The 17,475-nt window shown below is 40.7% G+C and overlaps 3 protein-coding genes across 23 annotated transcripts in view; 1 reads left to right on the plus strand and 2 right to left on the minus strand.

Moving 5' to 3' along the window:
- Nucleotides 1–10,801, minus strand: part of TCTN3 (tectonic family member 3) — a 150,716-nt gene extending 139,915 nt beyond the window's left edge. Inside the window, exon 1 of the mRNA XM_015147769.3 lies at nucleotides 10,798–10,801. The gene's annotated coding sequence lies outside the window, so the exon portion shown is untranslated. The remainder of the gene's footprint in view (nucleotides 1–10,797) is intronic.
- Nucleotides 1–17,475, plus strand: part of ENTPD1 (ectonucleoside triphosphate diphosphohydrolase 1) — a 205,866-nt gene that overhangs the window by 112,741 nt on the left and 75,650 nt on the right. The gene's annotated exons all lie outside the window — the stretch shown is intronic.
- The window catches only part of LOC114670014 (uncharacterized), a 152,597-nt gene that overhangs the window by 58,150 nt on the left and 76,972 nt on the right, over nucleotides 1–17,475 (minus strand). The gene's annotated exons all lie outside the window — the stretch shown is intronic.

Here is a 17,475-nt window from a genome sequence, read left to right on the forward strand (position 1 = left end):
TTTTTCAGGGTGCACTGATTTCATATTGTTTAAACACACATGTTTTATAAACAATTTGTACAGTTAATGCAATCATCACAGGGTCCTGAGATGACATACATCCTCAGCTTATGAAGATGACGGGATTAAGAGATTAAAGTAAAGACAGGCATAAGAAATTATAAGAGTATTGATTGGGGACGTGATAAATGTCCATGAAATCTTCACAATTTATGTTCAGAGCTTGCAGTATAGACAGTTGTAAGAAATTATAAAAGTATTAATTTTGGGAACTGATAAAAGTCCATGAAACCTTCACAATTTATGTTCTTCTGCCTCGGCTCCAGCCGGTCCCTCCGTTCAGGGTCCCTGACTTCCCACAACAGCTGTGCAAAAGCTTTTTAGTTCCATTAGATCCCATTTATCAATTTTTGCTTTTGTTGCTATTGTTTTTGGTGTCTTCCTCATGAAATCTTTGCCCATTCCTATGTCTGGAATGGTATTGTCTAGGTTATCTTCCAGGGTTTTTATAGTTTTGGGTTTTACATTTAGGTCTTTAATCCATCCTGAGTTAACTTTTATATATGATATAAGGAAGGAGTCCAGCTTCAGTCTTATGCATATGTCTAGCCAGTTATCCCAGCACCATTTATTGAATAGGGAATCCTTTCCCCATTGTTTGTTTTTGTCAGGTGTATCCAATATCAGGTGGCTGTAGATGTGTGGCCTTATTTCTGGGTCCTCTATTCTTTTTTTAAATTTATTTTTTATTTTTATTTATTTATTTTTGAGACAGAGATTTGCTTTTGTTGCCCAGGCTGGAGTGCAATGGCGTGATCTCCACTCGCTGCAACCTCTGCCTCTGGGTTCTCTATTCTGTTCCATTGGTCTCTGTGTCTGATTTTGTACCAGTACCATGCTGTTTTGGTTACTGTAGCCCTGTAGTATAGTTTGAGGTCAAATAGCGTGATGCCTCTAGCTTTGTTCTTTTTGCTTAGTATTGCCTTGGTTATTTGGGCTTTTTCTTGGTTCCATATGAATTTTAAAATAGTTTGTTCTAGTTCTGTGAAGAATCTCAATGTAGTTTAATAAGAATAGCATTGAATCTATAAATTGCTTTGGGCAGTATGGCTGTTTTTATGATATGGATTCTTCCTATCAATGAGCATGGAATATTTTTCCATTTGTTTGTGTCATCTCTGACTTTTTAGATTTATTCAGATCCAAACATGAGTGACCATGGCCTGTCAGCCCTCGGGAGGTCCTGAGAACATGTGCCCAAGGTGATCGGGGTACAGCTTGGTTTTATATATTTTAGAGAGGCATGAGGCATCAATCAAATACATTTAAGAAATACATTGGTTTGGTTCAGAAAGGTAGGAGAACTAAAAGCGAGGGCTACCAGGCTATAGGTAAATTTAAACATTTTCTGGTTGACAATTGGTTGAGTTTGTTAAAAGACCTGAGATCTATAAAAAGGAATGTTCAGGTTAAAGATTAAAGATTGTGGAGACCAAGTTTTATTGTGCAAAGGAAGCTCTCAGATAGCAGACCTCAGAGAGAGAGAGAGAGAACAGGTTGTAAAAATGTTTCTTTTTTTTTTAGGGTAATTAGCATAGCCATGAATTTATTTATTTTTTGTTTTGAATGATTTATTTCCCACCTTCTTTTTTTAAAATTATACTTTAAGTTCTAGGGTACATGTGCACAACGTGTAGGTTTGATACATAGGTATCATGTGCCATGTTGGTTTGCTGCACCCATCAACTCATCATTTACATTAGGTATTTCTCCTAATGCTATCCCTCCCCAAGTCCCCCACCCACTGACAGGCCCTGGTGTGTGATGTTCCCCGCCCTGTGTCCACATGATCTCATTGTTCAATTCCTACCTATGAGTGAGAACATGTGATGTTTGGTTTTCTGTCCTTGTGATAGTTGACTGAGAATGATGGTTTCCAGCTTCATCCATGTCCCTGCAAAGGACATGAACTCATCCTTTTTTATGGCTGCATAGTATTCCATGGTGTATATGTGCCACATTTTCTTAATCCATCATTGATGGGCATTTGAGTTGGTTCCAAGTCTTTGCTATTGTGAATAGTGCCGCAGTGAACATACATATGCATGTTTCTTTATAGTAGCATGATTTATAATCCTTTGGGTAGATACCCAGTAGTGGGATTGCTGGGTCAAATGGAATTTCTAGTTCTATATCCTTGAGGAATTGCCACACTGTCTTCCACAATGGTTGAACTAGTTTACACTCCCACCAACAGTGTAAAAGCCTTCCTGTTTCTTCACAGCCTCGTCAGCATCTGTTCTTTCCTGACTTTTTAATAATTGCCATTCTAACTGGTGTGAGATGGTATCTCATTGTGGTTTTGATTTGCATTCTCTGATGGCCAGTGATGATGAACATTTTTTCATGTGTCTGTTGGCTGCATAGATATCTTCTTTTGAGAAGTGTCTGTTCATACCCTTTGCCCACTTTTTGATGGGGTTGTTTTTTGTCTTGTAAATTTGTTTACGTTCTTTGTAGATTCTGCGTATTAGCTGTTTGTCAGATGGGTGGATCACAAAAATTTTCTCCCACTCTGTAGGTTGCCTGTTTACTCTAATGGTAGCTTCTTTTGCCATGCAAAAGCTCTTTAGTTTAATTAGATCCCTTTTGTCCATTTTGGCTTTTGTTGCCATTGCTTTTGGTGTTTTAGTCTTGAAGTCCTTGCCCGTACCTATGTCCTGAATGGCATTGCCTAGGTTTTCTTCCAGGGTTTTTATGGTTTTAGGTCTAACATTTAATTCTTTAATCCATCTTGAATTAATTTTTGTATAAGGTGTAAGGAAGGGATCCAGTTTCAGCTTTCTACATATGGCTAGTTTTCCCAGCACCATTTATTAAATAGGGAATCCTATCCCCAGTTCTTGTTTTTATCAGGTTTGTCAAAGATCAGATGGTTGTAGATGTGTAGTGTTATTTCTGAGGCCTCTGTTCTGTTCCATTGGTCTGTCTTTCTGTTTTGGTACCAGTACCATGCTGTTTTGGTTACTGTACCCTTGTAGTATAGTTTGAAGTCAGGTAATGTGATGCCTCCAGCTTTGTTCTTTTTGCTTAGGATTGTCTTGACAATGTGGGCTCTTTTTTGGTTCCATAGGAACTTTAAAGTAGTTTTTTTCGAATTCTGTGAAGAAAGTCATTGGTAGCTTGATGGGGATGGCATTGAATCTATAAATTACCTTGGGCAGTATGGCCATTTTCATGATAATGATTCTTCCTATCCATGAGCATGGAATGTTCTTCCATTTATTTGTGTCTTCTTTTATTTTGTTGAGCAGTGGATTGTAGTTCTCCTTGAAGGGGGTCCTTTACATCCCTTGTAAGTTGGATTCCTAGGTATTTTATTCTCTTTGTATCAATTGTGAATGTGACTTCACTCATGATTTGGCTCTCTGTTTGTCTGTTATTGGTGTATAAGAATGCTTGTGATTTTTGCACATTAATTTTGTTTCCTGAGACTTGGCTGAAGTTGCTCATCAGCTTAAGGAGATTTTGGGCTGAGACGATGGGGTTATCTAAATATACAATCATGTCATGTGCAAACAGGGACAATTTGACTTTGTCTTTTCCTAATTGAATACCTTTTACTTCTTTCTCTTGCCTGATTGCCCTGGCCAGAACTTCCAACATTGTGTTGAATAGGAGTGGTGAGAGAGAGGGCATCCCTGTCTTGTGCCAGTTTTCAAAGGGAATGCTTTCAGGTTTTGCCCATTCAGTATGATATTGGCTGTGGGTTTGTCATAAATAGCTCTTATTATTTTGAGATACATTCCCTCAATACCTAGTTTATTGAGAGTTTTTAGCATGAAGCATTGTTGAATTTTGTAGAAGGCCTTTCTGCATCTATTAAGATAATCATGTGATTTTTGTCATTGGTATATTCTGTTGATCTGGGGTGGAGAGTTCTGTAGGTGTCTATTAGGTCTGCTTGGTGCAGAGCTGAGTTCAAGTCCTGGATATCCTTGTTAACCTTCTGTCTCACTGATCTGTCTAATATTAACAGTGGGGTGTTAAAGTCTCCCATCATTATTGTGTGGGAGTCTAAGTCTCTTTGTAGGTCTCTAAGGACTTGCTTTATGAATCTGGGTGCTCCTATATTGGGTGCATATATAATATATATTTAGGATAATTAGCTCTTCTTGCTGAATTGATCCCTTTACCATTATGTAATAGCCTTTTTTGTTTCTTTTGATCTTTGTTGGTTTAAAGTCTGTTTTATCAGAGACTAGAATTGCAACCCCTCTTTTTTTTTTTTTTTTTTTGCTTTCCATTTGCTTGGTAGATCTACTTCCATCCATTTATGTTGAGCCTATGTGCATTCTTTGCACATGAGATGGGTCTCCTGAATATAGCACACTTATGGGTCTTGACTCTTTATCCAATTTGCAGTCTATGTCTTTTAACTGGGGCATTTAGCCCATTTACATTTAAGGTTAATATTGTTATGTGTGAATTTGATCCTGTCATTATGATGTTAGCTGGTTATTTTGCCCATTAGTTGATGCAGTTTCTTCCTCACATTGATGGTCTTTACAATTTGGCATGTTTTTGCAGTGGCTGGTACAGGTTGTTCCTTTCCATGTTTAGTGCTTCCTTCAGGAGCTCTTGTAACGCAGGCCTGTTGGTGACCAACTCTCTCAATGTTCGCTTGTCTGTAAGGGGTTTTATTTCTCCTTCACTTATGAAGCTTAGTTTGACTGGATATGAAATTCTCAGTTGAAAATTCTTTTCTTTAAGAATGTTGAATACTGGCCCCTACTCTCTTCTGGGTTGTAGAGTTTCTGCCAAGAAATCCGCTGTGAGTCTGATGGGCTTCCCTTTGTGGGTAACCCGACATTTCTCTCTGGCTGCCCTTAACATTTTTTCCTTAATTTCAATCTTGGTGAATCTGATGATTATGTGTCTTGGGGTTGCTCTTCTTGAGGAGTATCTTTGTGACGTTCTCTGTATTTCCTGAATTTGAATGTTGGCCTGCCTTGCTAGGTTGGGGAAGTTCTCCTGGATAATATCCTGTAGAGTGTTTTCCAACTTGGTTCCATTCTTCCTGTCACTTTCAGGTACACCAATCAAATGTAGATTTGGACTTTTCATATAGTCCCATATTTCTTGGAGGCTTTGTTCATTTCTTTTTACTCTTTTTTCTAACTTCTCTTCTTGCTTTATTTCATTAATTTGATCTTCAATCACTGATACCCTTTCTTCCACTTGATCGAATCAGCTAATGAAGCTTATGCATAGGTCACATAGTTCTCGTGCCATGGTTTTCAGCTCCATCAGGTCATTTAAGGTCTTTTCTACACTGTTTATTCTAGTTAGCCATTTATCTAACCTTTTTTTCAAGATTTTTAGCTTCCTTGTGATGGGTTCAAACATGTTCCTTTAGTTCGGAGAAGTTTGTTATTACCTTCCTTCTGAAGCCTACTTCTGTCAACTCGTCAAAGTCATTCTCCGTCCGGCTTTGTTCCATTGCTGGCAAGGAGCTGCGATCCTTTGGAGAAGAGGCGCTCTGGTTTTTAGAATTTTCAGCTTTTCTGCTCTGGTTTCTCCCCATCTCTGTGGTTTTATCTACCTTTGGTCTTTGATGTTGGTGACCTACTGATGGGGTTTTGGTGTAGATGTCCTTTTTGTTGATGTTGATGCTATTCCTTTCTGTTTGTTAGTTTTCCTTTTAACAGTCAGGCCCCTCAGCTGCAGGTCTGTTGGAGTTTGTGGGAGGTCCACTCCAGACCCTGTTTGCCTGGGTATCACCAGCGGAGCCTGCAGAACAGCAAATATTGCAGAACAGCAAATATTGCTGCCTGATCCTTCCTCTGGAAGCTTTATCCCAAAGGGGGACCCGCCTATATGAGGTGTCAGTCGGCCCCTACTAGGAGGTGTCTCCCAGTCAGGCTACACAGGGGTCAGGGACCCACCTGAGGGGGCAATCTCTGTTTTCAGAGCTCAAACACCATGCTGGGAGAACCACTGCTGTCTTCAGAGCTGTCAGGCAGGGACGTTTAAGTCTGCAGAAGTTGTCTGCTGCCTTTAGTTCAGCTAAGCCCTGCCCACAGAGGTGGAGTCTAGAGGCAGTAGGCCTTGCAGAGCTGCGGTGGGCTCCACCCAGTTCCAACTTCCAGGCCACTTCGTTTACCTACTCAAGCCTCAGCAATAGTGGATGCCCCTCTCCCAGCCAGGCTGCCACTTCGCAGTTTGATCTCAGACTGCTGCACTAGCAATGAACAGGGTCCGTGGGTATGGGACCTTCCAAGCCAGGCACAGGAGAGAATCTGCTTGTCTGCTGGTTGCTAAGACCTTGGGAAAAGCACAGTATTTGGGTGGGAGTATCCCATTTTCCAGGTACAATCTGTCACAGCTTCCCTTGGTTAGGAAAGGGAAATCCTCCAACTCCTTGCACTTCCCAGATGGAGGCGACACCCTGCCCTGCTTCAGCTCACCCTCTGTGGGCTGCACCCATTGTCCAACCAGTCCCAGTGAGATGAACCAGGTACCTCAATTGGAAATGCAGAAATCACCCATCTTCTTGGTGAATCACTCTGGGAGCTGCAGACCAGAGCTGTTCATTTTCCGTCATCTTGGAATGGATCTGTCCTCTGACTTGTTTGAGTAGTGTTTTGTAGTTCTCCTTGGAGAGCTCTTCCTGCTTTGGTTCTCAGCTTGACTGTTGTTGGTGTATGGAATGTTAGGGAGTTTTGTGCATTGATTTTGGATCCTGAGACTTTGCTGAAGTTGTTAATCAGCTTAAGGAGCTTTGGGGCTGAGGCCATGGGGTTTTCTAGATATAGGATCATGTTGTCTGCAAACAGGGATAGTTTGACTTCTTATCTTCCTATTTGGATGCCCTTTATTTCCTTCTGTTGCCTGATTGCCCTAGCCAGGACATCCAATACTATGTTAAATAGGAGTGGTGAGAGAGGACATCCTTGCCTTGTGCCAGTTTTCAAGGGGAATGCTTCCAGGTTTTGCCATTTACTATGATGTTGGCTGTGGGTTTGTCATAGATGGCTCTTATTATTTTGAGGGATGTTCCCTCAATACCTAATTTACAGGGAGTTTTTAACATGAAGGAGTGTTGAATTTTATAGAAATCCTTTTCTGCGTCTATTGAGATAATCATGTGATTTTTGTCTTTAATTCTGTTTACATGAGGAATCACATTTATCGATTTGCATATGGTGAACCAACCTTATATCGCAGGGATAAAGGCTACTTGATTGTGGTGGATGAACTTTTTGATGTGCTCCTGGATTTGGTTTGCCAGTATTTTGTTGAGGATATTTGCATCCATGTTCATCAAGGATATTGGCATGAAGTTTTCTTTTTTTGTTGCATCTCTGCCAGGTTTTGGTATCAGGATGATGCTCGTAGGCCTCATAGAATGAGTTATGGTGAAGTCCCTCCTCCTCTATTCTGGGAATAGTTTCAGCAAGAATGATACCAGGTCTTCATTTTTTACCTTGTAGAAAAATTGACATGGTAAGATAGCTTGGTAGACATGAAATCAGAAGTGGGGGAGTTAGTTTGATTATCTTAGAGGAGGCATTCTTCATCACTGTAGGGGAAAAAAACTTTCAAGGAAATGGTGTACTTGAGTCCACAGGCCAAGGCACCTTCTTTCCCCAGAGCATGCTAGAGATACATTGACAGATTATTTTAGTTGCCTTTTTTATTCTATGTAGATGACCCCATCCCCGCCATATTCACATATTACTTCTTCACTCGGGGTACAAAATTGAGTAGGACACTACTTTCTGAGTCATATGCTGGATTTGAGGAGACACTGAAGCCACAAGACTGAAAGAACTTTTAAAGTGTGGGTGATTTGGCTAAAAGCTACTCTCATCTATAATATATTCATCTTACTAGTTTTGCTCTCAGAGGAAATTCCTGTTTCCAAGGTAAAGGAACCTTTCTCTAACTCCTCCTACCTTCCTCCTCACTAAATGGGTACAGAAAATATGCTTGGAAAAAAACACAGGGGACCCTTATATTGCCATTCTGAAATATCAGTAGTATCTGTCACATTTTGACAGGAACTAGATACTAATCAATTTATAAGATTGAGTTTTCATGTATCTAAAGTGCAGATACTCTGTGTTGATGGTTAAAGAGAAAGCCAGCTGGTTAGGTGTCAGATGATCTGTGACAGTGTTACTGTAGACATTTAATTGCATGACCATATCTTATCCAGATGGCATTTCTCACTTACACTGATACATAACCCCAGAGGGACAGAGGGGCAGATGTCAAATTTCCCTCAAAATAAAACTTTGAGTCCACCCAAAGTCTACCAAGTGAGGCTTTACAATTCTGCCCAAAGAGTACAGAAATTACACTGATCTGGCAAGAAAGAATAAATGGGAACCCAAAGGTAGCTGCTTGAGTTAATCAGGTTGGCGAGTGGTTAGCAGGGTGCTAGAGTGGGCAAAGTCAACATTAAACCACCAGTGCACAACTTCCTAAGTACCCAATGTTCACCTTCCCAGCTCCTAGTATCTTTGCCACTTTACTCTTAACTGGAAACCCTCTGTACATTTTTTCCTCTTTGACTCAAAGCCTTTAGAACTCTCGAGCTCAAGCAATCCCCTCCTGCCTTAGCCTCCTGAGTAGCTGGGACCACAAGCACACGCCACCACACCTGGATAACTTTTAAATTTTTTGTAGAGATAGGGTCTCTCCCTATGTTGCCCAAGTTAGTCTCGAACTCCTAGGCTTAAGTGATTCTTCTGCCTTGGCCTCCCAAAGCACTGGGGTTATGACCCACCATGCCTGGCCCCACATCTTGCTTTTCACATAATGAAATGTTTTGAAGACAGTTTGCATCAACATTCGTAGATCTAGCTCAGTCTTTTTCATGTCCGCATAGAATTATGTAGTAGAATTTATATATCCAGACACCAGTTGATAGACCTTTAGTCATTTTTAGTCTTTTGCCATTACAAACAATACTGCACTGAATGTTGCGATCTATGCACCATTTTTTCACATATTCATAAGTAGCAGGTTACATTTCTAGAACTAGAATTCTTCAGTCAAAGGATATATGTGCTTTACCCTTTGATAGATGTTACTCAATTGCCTCCCCGTCAAAGAGGTTCTACAAATTTTTACTCCTACCAACATACAAGAAGTATCTGTTTTCCCAAATCTTTGTCAACATGTCATTTCTTTACTGAATTTACAGTAAAATTCACTTTTTTAAGGTGTAAAGTTCTATGAATTTTGACAAATATGTAAAGTTATTTAACCACCACCACAATCAAAATCTAGAATATTTATATTATTTCCAAAAGCTCCTTTGTGGCCCTTTGTAGTCAATCCTCTGTCCCCATCCTGAGCCTTTGCCTACTGATCTAATTTCTGTTCTTAATTTTGCCTTTTCCAGAATATCATATCAAAGAAAGCATGAAGTAAATAGCCTATTTGAGTCTGGTTTCTTTTACTTAGCATAATGCTTTTGAGATTCATGCATGTTGTTACATTTACCAGTAGTTTATTCTTTTTCTCTATTGCTGAGTAGAATTTCATTGTATGATTGTTCCCAATTTGTACACATTTGCCAGTTGATAGCATTTGGATTGTTTTGAGGTTTTGGCAATTATGAATAAAGCAGTTAGAAATATTTAGGTACGTATCTTTGTGTGGACATAGGTCTTTGCTTTTCTCAGGTAAATACCTCAGTGTGGGATTGCTCAATTTTATGGTGAGTTTACATTTAACTTTATAAGAAACTGCCAAACACTTTTTCAAAGTGGCTTTATTATTTTCCATCCCTAGCAGCAAGGCACAAGTGTTTCAGTTGCTCTGCATTCTTACCAACATTTCATATTGTCAATATTTTAAAAAATTTGGCCATTCTAATAAGTGTGTAGTGAATATTATGTATTTATCAAACTTTAAAAACGTTGCTATTCTGAAAATAATTTTTTTCATTTACATTTCTTTAATTAAGGGTAGTTAGAATACATTTAATATGTTGATAACACATATATTTCTTTTTCTTTGCTTTGCCTATTCATCTTCTTTGCCCATTTTTCTGTTAGGTGAGCTGATCATTTTCTTAATGATTTTTAAATGATGCTTATATGTTAGTGAATCCAACTATTTCATAATTGTTGCAAACATTTTTTTCTGTTTGTCATTTTTTACTTTGATTTGTTAACTTACAGAAATACAATTTACAAATTTTGAAGAGAAGAGGAGACTTTATTTCTTATAAAAGGTTACAGCCTGCATGATGGCCATTCTGACAGGTTGGGAAGTATAGCCTCCAGTCAGAAGCCAGAAACATATTTGGAGGGAGGGGCAAAGGGAACAAGAATTTACACAGAGCTGGTGGCCAAATATACATATTCAATAAGCTATAGAAGGAGTCATGAATATTTATGAAGGGAGAACCATCTGCATGTGTAATTGAGCCTTCTGCTTCTCCATATTCAGAAAATAGTGGTGATCTTAGAAGGAGTTTTTGGCCCTCTGACATCAAAAGGTGAAGCAGAGGATGTGAAAATACTAGCTACCTATTCTTCATAGACCGGCCAGGACCACCCCATGGTTAGTGATCTCTTATCAGGCAGAAAAGGTGGGGCAGCACCAGGGAGTCAGTCAATTGATATCAGTGGTGGAGCCTTTTGAAAGGGCTGGTTTCTGTTAGGCCCTTGAGAAGGAAAGCCTAATCCTAGTTAGCAAGGGAGAGGGTCTGAGCCCCTCCCACCCTCCATTCCATCTTGGCCGAGAATGCAGTTTTCAAGGTTTCTCTGGGGTCCCCTTGGCCAAAAGATGGTCTGGTCAGTCAGTTGGGGGGCTTAGAATTCTATTTTGTATAGCTTATAGCACACTTTTCTAAGTAATATTTGTATGTAACCTCTAGATTTTGTACCTCATTGGTGCAAAAATAAGGTGGTAGAAATGAGAGAGTTTATAAAGGCAAGGTATATGAGAGAAGACTATAAGGCTAGGCACCCTGGTTGAGTCAGTTCACCCTGCTTCCCAACACTAGAGATGCATGACCAATACAGATTTTCTTGCTTTTTCTCACCATCTGCAAGTAACCAAGGCTTGTTGACAAATGCAGCTGCTTTGAGAAAGCATAGAGTCCCCAGGGCACGATTTTTCAATTTCAGATGTGGAAGAAGACTTGTTTAGTGGAAGCAATGTGCTTATTGCTGAGGCCATCAATACACCAGATTGTTACGCCTTTTGGCTGGGACACAGGGAATTCCTGTCTGCAGTGTCAGTGACATCACTTTGCCGGAAACAGCCTTCCTCCCTGCCAACCCTACACTTAAACATGGGATTCCACACTGACCACAAAGGCCTATTATGCTCAATGCAATCTATGGGCAAAAGAATTCAGGGGAGGCTAGAAGGGGTGGGGGGAAGAGAGAATAGATGGTTTGGTGGGAGGAAGTGAGAAGAATCAGGGAAGAGGACTCCTTTGCTTCCTCATTTCCCACACATAGAGCCACTGTCAGCATTTGATTTTTGCGATCATTAACATTTTTAGAGTCAGGTACAACCAAGTGCAAAGTCAGTTATGTGAGTTATGTGCTGCTAATCTGAGAAGAGCATGTTGCCCAAGAACTGTGGGTGGGGAGCCTCAGGTTGGCTGAATCTGATTTGCAGGAAGAGCTTGTTCTGCATCCCCACCCACATCTACACTATTTAGATATCACCAAATAGGCTCTCCCCACCCAAAACTGAGTCTCAAGGGGTCCACTCAGTATCAGCCAGGCTACGTTGTTAAAATACATGCAATTGTTTTCTAACTAAGAAGCTGCGAACTGAGAATAATCGGCTAATTAAAAGTTCAAAGAGTGGAAATAAAATAGCATTAAAAAGAGCCAGTAACTTCCTCTGATGTCTGTGGTTCAAGAGATCAGTGGAACAGGACATGGGTTATTTACTCCATTACCTTGTCTTTCTACCTTTCTTTTCATTCTCGCCCCCACGCCTTCCCTTCCTTCTTATTTCCTGGCTCTATTTTCTTGCCTGTGTCTCCCAAACCAATGTCCATCTTATTTTTCCTCCTTCTCTTTTGCCTTTCCCTTTAACTAACTGGTTATCATTGAGGTCTTTAGGATCAAAGTTTGTCTTTAGCAGTTGTGTTTCTCTTGATGTTTGTGCCGACTTCTTTAAGTAAAATATAGGCAGGAAAAAGCCCACTAAATTAAACTGCTTTATCCTTGAATGTGACTCTGGATTGGTTAATTGGAGAAATATGGGGTGGGGGTAGAATAAGACCTTTCCATTTAGATAGAATTTTGGACTAGTGCTTTTGCATTGAGTCAGCTGAGAAAGAATAAAACTGAAAAATTTCTATACATCTCTAATGCAGGATAATGATTTAAGGCATTGAAGTGGAATTGAGACACTTGGATCAAATCCCTGTTCTGCCATGTGTAAGGTGTATGACTTGGGCAAGTTCCTTAAGTTTCCTGAGAATCACAGTCTTAGCCTTTTGTCACTTAACTGTAAGCTTCTGACTGTCAGGGATCAGATTCATGATTTCAAAAGGTAGGACACTGGTGTGCTCAGTGAGAACAGTCCAGACAACCCTTCCAGTCAAATCCTCAATGTTGGTCACTTTTTATTTCTGGATAATGAGATTGGCTACCACATAGCAGTACTGGTAGCACAGCCCAGGCAGTGTATGAGCCTCAGTCATGTATTGTAGGGTAGGGTGGTGGTTGAAAGCCTGGACCTTGAAGCCAGAATGCCCGTGTTTAATTCCTGGCCCCGTTACTGGTGGCAGCTATCTGGGCGAGCGTATCCATACAGGTCTACAGTGACCTCAATTCTTGCCTCCTCAGAAGAAAGAATTTGAGGGGCATAAAGTAGAAAAAGACTGAGTCAAGTTTCAGAGCAGGACTGGAAGTTTATTGAAAAGGCTTTAGAGCAGGAAAGAAAGGAAAGAACCCTTAGAAGAGATCCAAGTGGGCAACTTGGAGAACAAACACCGTGTTCAACTGTGATCCTAGGACTTTATAGGCTGCCATCTTGAGCCCTTTCCCTGTGATTCTTCCCTTAGGGTGGGCTGCCTGCACACACAGTGCCCTCCTTACCTTTGTGAATTGAGCATACAGTGTGTTTAGGAAGTTGTGTGCATGCTCATCTGAGGCTGTATTTCCTTTTCCGGTGGAGTGCTCCCGGCAAGTCATCTTCCTCCATTTGTCTCCTAATGTGCATGCCCAGGAAGTTGCTTCTCCCTGGTGCCTGAATTCAATGAACACTTTAATGTTACAACTGTGGATCAGCAGGAGATTTTCTGTCCCTGGCTCCAGCTACCAAATTACCATTTTTGGAGAGGCAATGTGATAATTGTCAAACCATCACCTGACATTTCTAGTGGGTAGGGGAGAAGAGCCATTTCCTGCCATGTCTGTCTAACTATCTGTAACAGCGCAACATTTACATCAGTGTAACTTTGGGAAGTTACTTAATCTCTCTGTGACTCAGTTTCCTCATCTGTAAACTAACGATAATTATAATAGTGACTGTGAGTGTGACTTTATTTGAAATATAGTAGGGTGTTCGGAGATGTAATTAAGCTAAGGATCTTGAGATGAAATCATCTTGAATTTAGGGTGGGCCCTAAATCTGATGACTGGTGTCCTTATAAGAGAAAGAAGAAGGAAACTTGACACACAGAACAACAGGGGAAAAGGCCATGTGAAGACAAAGGTGGAGATTGGAGTGATGCAGCCACAAGCAGAGGAATGCTAAGAAGCTGAAAAAGACAAGAAAGACATCCCTTCCAGAACCTTCAAAGGGAGCATGCCCCTTTAACTTTACCTTAACTTTACCTTAACTTTTGGACTTCAGGCCTCCAGAATTATGAAAGAATAAATTTCTGTTTGAAGCCAGCAAGTTCATGGTAACTTGTTGTGGCAGTCCTAAAAAACTGATACAGATTTTATAGAGAAGATGATAGTATTACATGCACCTTATAGGACTGTAGTGAAGGCTAAATTAATGGCTGCATTTAAAGTGCTAAGAGGAGAATCTGGAATACAGTAAGAAATCTTTAGTGTAGGCTATTATGTGTTGTTAGCTCATTGAAGCTTACATAGCAACCCTATGAAGCAGATACTGTTGTGACTCCCATTCTGCACATGAGGAAATGGAGGCTTACAGAGACTAAGCAAAGGTAAGCTTGTCTGAACTCTGCTGTAACTTGAACCATCACCCAGAAGTCTGGAGTTGGACTCTCTGCTGATGGATCCTGATGATTGTTGGCTCAGTGACTGTTCCTGATGATGGTCCCTCAGAAAAGACTCTCCAGTGCTGAGCTATGAAGAAGTCTAGAAGGTATTGAGAAGGCTGTCTCATGTGATTATGTTTACTCCTCCTGGATGTGTCTGCCCAGACCTGGTTTTGGCACAAGCTCTGCTCTGATGGAGCCAGGCTCTGTCCACACTTGGCTGTGTGGCCTGACCTCATGTAGCCTCAGCACATCATTACCACAAGAGGCAGGGATGTGCCACCCTAAAAGGCCACACCCTCACTCTCCATTGGCTTCAACAGTCCCCAGTGCTTCCTTGTTCACCCCTAAGTTGCTGAGCGTGGGTTATACAAATGACATTAGAAGTAAGTCGCATCACTCAGAATAAGGCAAAGCCCTCACTAGTACCCTCAAGGACTTATGAGTAGGGCACCCCATTGTTCCTCTGACCAGTTCCTACTACTCTCCCCTCAGGGCCTTTCCATGTACAGTTCCAGTTTCTGTAAAGCTCTTGCCTCAGAGGTATGCAGGCTTTCTCCCTGCAATAGAAATCACCTTCTCAGGCCAGTCCTAATCACCACATCCTTCCTTTTTACTTTCCTTGATTTTTCTTCCTCCTCAGCACTTAAAATTATGTAATACACTGTAAATTTTACTTGTTTATCTTGCTTATTGTATTTTTCTCCAGACTAGAATATAAGCACCATGAGGACAGGGACATTTCTCATTTTGGGTTATTGCTGTAGCTCAGAGCCTAGGGCCTATCTAGTTCATAGTAATAATGTATTCAATAAGTAATTATTGAGTGACCAATTGAAGAAATGAATGAGGCATAGTCCCCTCTCCAACAACTATAGAACTCCCAAACTGAAATGGTTCAAACTATATCTAGAGGTAGCACATGAAGAGAGGACTACTGACATAACTGAGCTTTGTAGAGTGTGGGGGGAACATAGCTTCCAACTGAGCTTGATTTTGAAGGAGACAAAAAGACTTGGAGAATGAGGGGAATGGAATTACAAATGAAGGAAGTCCCATACTGAAAAAAATTCAGAGAATCCAAAATTCATTTATCCATCCATCCATCCATCCATCCATCCATCCATCCATCCATCCATCCATCCAACATGGGATATACCAATGAACAAGTCAGAAAAAAGTCCCTGCCCTAGGGAGCTTACATTCTAGTAGTCATAATGTCAGGAATTCTCATCTTGGACCCAAACAGATCTGTTGGTTGGAATGGTAAAATGAGAAGGGCTGAAATTTCTGAAGGGCTTGGAAGTCTAGGTAGACCAGTGTGGCTTTCATCTGGCACACAGCAGGCCATAGGTTCTTGATAAGGTAGAGTCTTAGGAATGTCAATTGTGGAAGATTTCTATAGCCACATGAAGGAGGGATTCTGATAGGGAAGAGAATTAGGAAGTGTGGGAGTCGCCAGAAAGGGCCATTGTAGAAGATCAGATATGAGGTAAGGGTGACTGGAATCAGGGGATGTGGATATCATTGTAGAAGAAGGTGGGTCTAAGGGGCTTGGGATGAAATAACTGAGAAAAGATCTTCAAGCCCCTGAGTGTGAGAACAACCTACATATGTATCCTCAAGAAGAGCTCCCTGAAGGAGAAGGAGGAAGGTAGCAGGGGTGGTGTACAGACTTTGACTCTGGGAGTTGGAGGAATGACAAGGCCAGATTAGGACCAGTCTTCTGAGCTACAGTGATTGTTCCATCATTAGGCTATGTAAACACAGGAAGGACCACAACATTCCTTGGATGTTTGCTCACCAATGCTTGTCTACATTTGCTGTTTTGTTCTCTATATGACAAGAAAAGTTTAGTCCAGATGTGACCCATAACAAATTGGAAACAATTTGAATCTAGTCAGTCACATTGGATCTGCAAAGCAAAACTTGTTTTTGCCTGAAATCCACCACATCTGTCAACACCCTAAATCTATTTATTAATGGAGTAACATTTTAAAATGTTATATTTTTGTTATCACAGAGTAGCAATGCTGGGATTTCTCTGTACAACAGAATTTTGACTATGGACAAAATTAAATAATTTGTTTGTTTTGGAGACAGGGTCTCACTCTGTTGCCCAGGCTAGAGTGCAGTGGTGTGATCTTGGCTCACTACAACTTCAGTGTCCTAGGCTCAAGTGATCCTCCCACCTCAGCCTCCCAAATAGCTGGGACTACAGGCCTACAGGCACTTGCCACCACGCCTGGCTAATTTTTGTATTTTTTTTTTGTAGAGACAGATTTTCACCATGTTACCCCCCAGTCTCAAACTCCTGGACTCAAGCGATCCACCCACCTTTGTCTCCCAAAGAGCTGGGATTACAGGTGTGAGCCACTGCACCCTGCTGAAATTAAATAATTCTGATTTTCACCTTAGTATGATTGTAACTGGACATCATGATGGCTGTTTCTATAAGAATCAAAAGAACCTTTGCTTCCTTTGATTCGTATAAAAATCTTGAAGGCATTTTTCCTCTGACACAGCTAGTTGGCTTGAAATCAGCCTGTGTTTTTTCAAAGCTTGGGTTTCCTTCAGTTTTGTCTCTCTGTCAGGTGACAAGTTGAAGTTAATATTACCTTGCTGTCTCACTTTAAGCAGAAAATTCCTCTCCCTTGTCTCATCACATGAAAAGAAAAAAATGCAAAGGAAGTGGCAGTCTTAAATTCTCCAGTACAGTAAGCCAATTCAAAGGGAAAACAATGATAACACTTTGCCATTGGATATTTTTGGTAAAATCGTTTGTTGAAATTCTGTTTCAAAATACCATTTCACATTGTATGACAGAAACCACATTTCTGTTAGCCACAAGGCAAATTAAGGGCTTTTCAGGGGGAAGACAATCAATGTGAATTTTCCATAACAGAGCTTGACTGTGGCAGTCATGGGGTCTGAAAGCACTCTGGGGGTCCAAGAAGAAGGCGCAGTTACCTAAGTAATTCTATTTTTATGAGCACATCCAAGATATGTCAACCTGCACCACACCTCTAGCACCTCTTCTCTGGCACCACTTCTGAGATGACTCTCCTGCTTCCTGGATGTGATCAGGGCTTTTGAAAACTGGCTTTCATATAGTCCATGGAAGACAGCATTTTAATTACTGCTCTCTGGATAATGTAGTCAGTTACATGAAAAACAAACTTAACCATTGTGGGTTTTTTGGTAATAAAAACATTTGAAAAATCACTTATGGAAAATTC

The sequence above is a fragment of the Macaca mulatta genome, chromosome 9, assembly GCF_049350105.2.
Source record: "Macaca mulatta isolate MMU2019108-1 chromosome 9, T2T-MMU8v2.0, whole genome shotgun sequence".
NCBI classification, from domain to species: domain Eukaryota; kingdom Metazoa; phylum Chordata; class Mammalia; order Primates; family Cercopithecidae; genus Macaca; species Macaca mulatta.